Below are 6,000 nucleotides of genomic sequence, written 5' to 3' on the forward strand. Positions count from 1 at the left end.
CAGACCTTTTCCAAAGGATTATTGCACTGGAGCAGATATGTTGATAATAATGTCACAAATGCCCAACACTTAATTCTTTTTTCTTTTCCTACTACCACTTTTCCCACACATGTGGGTTTGCGGGTGCGAACTGCGTCGCACATGTGGATTTCACCCTGTTTTACAGCTGGATGCCCTTCCTGATGCCACCCCTATATGGAGGGATGTAATCACTATTGTGTGTTTCTGTGGTGGGTGGTAGTGTAGTGTGTTGTGTGAATATGAAGAGGAGAGTGTTGGGACGGACACAAACACCCAGTCCCCGAGCAAGAAGAATTAATCAGAAGTGCTTAAAATCCCCAACCCGGCCGGGAATTGAACCCGGGACCCTCTGAACCAAAGGCCAGTATGCTGACCATTCAGCCAACGAGTCAAAATGCCGAACACTTAATTGACACATTAAATTGGTGAGCTGAGTGGCTCAGATGGTTGAGGCGCTGGCTTTCTGACCACAAGTTGATAGATTTGATCTTGGCTCAGTTAGGTGGGTATTTGAAGGTGTTTAAATGTGTCAGCCTTGTGTTAGTATATTTACTAGCACGCAAAAGAACTGCTGCAGGACTGAATTCTGGCACCTTGGTGTCTCAATACAATAAAAGTAGTTAGTGGGATGTAAATTATTATTATTATTATTATTATTATTATTATTATTATTATTATTATTATTATTATTATTATTATTATTATTTACACAGTTCAAATAAATTCACAGTGGACCCAGAAACAAACCGGAAAATCAACTTTTTAAACATCATAATCAGTAGAAATGAAGATAATGTCATACGAAATACACGGGATTCCATCTCAGTGGAAATTCTAAGTTCCCAAGGAGGGAATTAGATATTTTTTAGATTTTGTTTAGATTTTTTTAAATTCCATCTCAAACATCACACACAGTAGACAACAATTTCAATCACCCGACAATGCACAAGAAAAAAAAAAGGGGGAAATGAATCCCCATCCAAAAATAATAAATATGTAGTTATCGAATGAAGTCATTTACAAAAATAGCTAATGTATTCAAAAGACAAGGTTTTAAAATAGTGTTCAGAACAAACAACACATTAAAAGACAAATTCAGTAAATGCAGTCTAAATAAAAAAAGACAGTTTTCCCAAATCAGGAATATATGACCTTAAATGCCAAGAACCAAATTGTAATGCCACCTATATCATCCATACAAAATAACACAGAAGCGCTCACACACACCCACCTTAAAGATTCCTCACTCTTTAATCTGCTAAATTAAAACACCTACCATTAAAGAACAACATTTTTTTTTTTAATTTAAAATAATTAAATACTAAAGTACAGAAGTACAGTTCTGTGGAAGCCAATGATGTTGCCAGCGCATGACATGTCGGAATGTTATAGCTTAACAAGCCAGTTGGTGTAACACGAATGCCAGCACATTGCACTCCCAACTGTAATATAGGGAAAAGAAGAAGTATAGGAGGAATAATTCATTAAGATACAGTACTTCTACGAGTATGAAAAGGGTGTACAGAGAATTTTAACATAAATGTTTTTTCACTTCATAATATTCATCAATATTCATAATAGGTAAAAATATAAAAATGAATAGTAGTAATAATGATGATTAAAGTTGTGATTTGATAGAATCTGATGGTGTTCTGTCAAGAAAAAACATGTTGTTCTGTTTTGAATTAATGGTGTCTTTTTCAGGTATAATCTGATATTTAATGGTTTCGTTTTTAGGTGTTTTCTAAATTTCCTGAATTAATTTCTGACAAACGGAGGAGCCTAACAGTTACAGGAAAAGAAACTGACAACAGTGTTAGACAACTAGTTTTTGTGCAACTCGGTTTGAACGTTTGTGGTAGTAGCATTACTAACAGCAGCACACAGGCTCTTGAAGTATGGTAGTAATGTGGTCAGCACGACAAATCCTCACAGCCATTATTCTTGGCTGTCTGGATCAGGGCCGCCATCTCACAGTCAAATAGCTCCTCAATTGTAATCACGTAGCCTGAGTGGACCTCGAACCAGCCCTCAGATCGATGTAAAAATCCCTGACCGGGCCAGGAATCGAACTCAGGGCCACCGTGGGGCCGGCACATTACATTCAAAATTCCTCTAAATTTAAATGAAATTTCAGTGTCTGGATTAAGATGAAATTCCAAAGCAAGTGATGATATTCGATAATCATGGCAAATAGTCATTCATTAACATGTGTGAATTGTCTTCTAAAATATATCATAGGTAACAATATTCCATTCTTTCTGGTGTGAAAATTGTTCTTGGAAGAGAATTCATAAAGGTTTTGCCTGATTTGCCACATGCTTATCGCCAAACAATTATTTAGTTATAATTGTATTAAATAGTTTCCTCTTTGACTTCTTCAAAACACACCCTTTATATAAAAATATATGCGTGCAAAACAACATAAAAATGTAATTGTGTGGTTTTTTTTTTTTTTTTGCAAGAAATCCGTTACAGAGACTACCCCTCTGTAGATCATGACAGATTAAAAATTATTAAACTCATCGTATTCTTTAACGTTTGTCCCGCCTGGTGGCAGGGTCCGCTGTGTGGATTCGTTGTGTCCATTTAATTCGGTCTTGAGCCTTGTCTGGATGTAGTCTTACAGCTTTTAGGTCATTTTGCACTGTATCGGTCCATCGCTGTCTTGGTCGTCCCTTGGGCCTCTTTCCAGCAACTTCCAGTGTATACGCTGACTTTTCCTGCGTTTTCTTCTGGATCGGTGCAACGCAAAAATGTTTCCTAATATCTTTGTTTGAAATATGATCCAATCTAGTGATGCCAGCTGTCCACGTAAGCATCTTCGTCTCCATGATGCTTAGTTGACGTTCTACCTCCTTTGTAGCTGGGCCAACACTCGGTGCCGTAGAGTGTGACAAGACGGATAACAGTCCAGTAGATCTTATATTTCAGATGGTCCTTCATCTGACGGTCGCAGATGACGCCCGTTGTCATTCGCCACGTCAGCCAGGCTGTGTGTATCCTTGTGTTGACCTCGTCAGTAAGTCGGCTATCATCAAAGATTTTGGAGCGAAGATATTTAAATTTCTCTACCCATGGTAGATCTTTACCGTCAGTTTGGATGGTTCCAACTTCTCGAGTATCTGATGTCATGTATTCTGTCTTCTTTTTATTGAGGTGCAGGCCATATTGTGTTAGTTGGCTCTTCCACTCTTCTGTTTGGAGTTGGAGATCAACTTATTCTCAGCAGCCAACATGACATCATCAGCATGGAGAAGTGTCCATGGTATTGGCTTGTGCAGGTCTGATGTAACAGTGTTCATTACAGAATGAACAGCAGTGGTGATAATGCAGAGCCTTGATGGACTCCTACAGTGATGCGCAAATCACATAATAAGGTGCTCTGGAATGCTATGTTCTCATAGCGCTAACCAGATTAGGTCGTGTGGCACCTGATCAAAGGCCTTCTCAAGATCCAGAAAAGTTGGATGAAACGGCTTATTCTTTTCATGGTGTTTCTCAGCTAACAGCCGTGCAGCGTGGATTGCGTCTGTTGTGCCCCAATTATTCACAAATCCAGCTTGGTTCATTGTAAGTTTGACTATCTCGCAAATCCTTTTGTCAAGAATACATTCGAAGACCTTCATCACGTGGCTCAGAAGTCAGACGATAATTAGAATAATGGGCAGGACTTCCCTTCTTCTTGAAGATTGGTACGGTAATGCTCCATCACCAATCTGATGGTATTTGACCTTCTTTAATGATCTGGTTGAAAAGCTGTTAGCCATATTGCTGCATCCAACCGTTGAGAGCACCAGGTCACCTGTTTCGTCATTGATGCCGTAAAAATGTTGGATGGAAGATAGGAAACTTAAAAGGGTCCACCTTTTCAATACAAATAAATGTTATAGTTTATTTACAACATATATTTACACTTGAAACTAGTTTCGACGCTGTTTGGCGTCATCTTCAGCCAAAATGTGGGAAATAGGCTAGCATGTAGACATTTATATTACAAGGTGTTACATTAGTGTGATTAAATGAGAGAACATGAAGACGCAAAGTACAATGTCAGTTTCAAAGTGGTCATGAAGGGTGAGTCAAAATTGTATAAACATGAGATAACAATCACTTGAACAATAAAACATATAAACTGTAACAAAACCGTGCGGAAGTACAGTTTATATGTTTATATGTTTTATTGTTCAAGTGATTATGTTATCTCATGTTATACAATTTTGACTCACCCTTCATGACCACTTTGAAACTGACATTGTACTTCGCGTCTTCATGTTCTCTCATTTAATCACACTAACGTAACACCTTGTAATATAAATGTCTACATGCTAGCCTATTTCCCACATTTTGGCTGAAGATGACGCCAAACAGCGTCGAAACTAGTTCCAAGTGTAAATATATGTTGTAAATAAACTATAACATTTATTTGTATTGAAAAGGTGGACCCTTTTAAGTTTCCTATCTTCCATTCTCAGTTTAATACGGACAAAAATGAAATTCTTAGATTTAAATTTAAAATGTTGGATGTCTTTCGTTTTGAGATGCCTCGATTTAGTAGCCGGTAAATGTGCCGCTCGTCTTTGCGCGTGTCAAGTTTTGCATATAGGTCTGCATATCGGTTTGCTTTTGTTACAGCAATTACCTTCTCGCCTCACTATGGGCTGCTTTGCAGGCATTTCAACGAGATGGTGTTTTATCTGAAAGAAACTCATGGTACAGCTGTTTCTTCTTCTGCACTGCATCTTTAACATCATCATTCCAAAGCCACTTGTCTTTGTCAATCCTTCGTCGTCCTGGTTTAGTTGTTCCAAGAATAGAGCGTGCAGCTTCATGAGCGGTGTCTTTCAGTTTAGTCCAGCTCTCTTCAACTGTGGTGATTGGTGGCACTGTAATTTTTGTAACAACGTTGACCTCATCAAAAACGTTGACCTCCTCCTCCTTGAAGCGCCACCATTTGATTCTTTTAAGTCCATTTCTGGGTAAGTATTCGGCTTTTGGCGACTATCCGTAGCTTCCAGATGACTGGTCGGTGTTGCATCACGACAGTTTTATAATGAACAACTTTTTTATCTAGAACATCTAAAGTTAAAAACTTCATGGTTGTTCCATATTGAACTGAGAACCACACAAGTTATTTTAATGTAAGGAAATCCACCTTCTCAATACATCCAAAACTATTGCACATTTTTATTATTATGAAGGTACCGGTTTTGGCATGTTTTCAATGTCATCATCAGCCTTTTGTAAAACCAAGCAAGAGAATAAATTCACATGTAGCAGCAATATACACGCACTAGGTAAAATTTGTATAACGACACACATTTAAAATAGTTTATATAAAATATATGAGGATTGCTACTCGTTGGCGGCGTAATAGTCTTCTGTTGTCTTGGTACATAAGTTCAGGCACTTTCATTAAAGTTGGGCTTTGGTATGATAAAGCTTAATGAACACATTAAAATCTTGATAAGTGTCTTATTCATAGTGAAATGTCTATACCATTGCAGTTTTCTCTCTTAGAATGGAAATTTCTAGTACCTTATTAGTTGCCCATATCCTCTAGTTTCTCATCTTGACCATTCTGGTGACATCACACAGTCTCTTATTAATCACCCATGCCTCTACACCATACAGTAATTCACATTGCTCAACTAATTTATAGATCTTTCCTTTCAGTTTCACATGTATCCCTCTATCGTGAAGCACTCTCAGCATTTTGCTCCAGTTCATCCATCCAGCATTTATCCTGTGAGCAATTTCCAAGTCCCAGCTGCCATCTGTAGTACTAGGTACTTAAAGGTATTCACCGTTTTAAGACTTTCACCTTCCATCAGGACTAGCCCTCCTCAGTGTTTCCAGTTTATACCATACTCCCTCTCTGCTGGTCCTGTAGAGCACTATGTCATCAGCAAAAAAGCATGCACATCCATCACCACGTTAAAGATAGAAGGTCTTGATGAAGATCCCTTAACCAAGCTC

The sequence above is a fragment of the Anabrus simplex genome, chromosome 1 (assembly GCF_040414725.1).
Source record: "Anabrus simplex isolate iqAnaSimp1 chromosome 1, ASM4041472v1, whole genome shotgun sequence".
Lineage (NCBI taxonomy): Eukaryota > Metazoa > Arthropoda > Insecta > Orthoptera > Tettigoniidae > Anabrus > Anabrus simplex.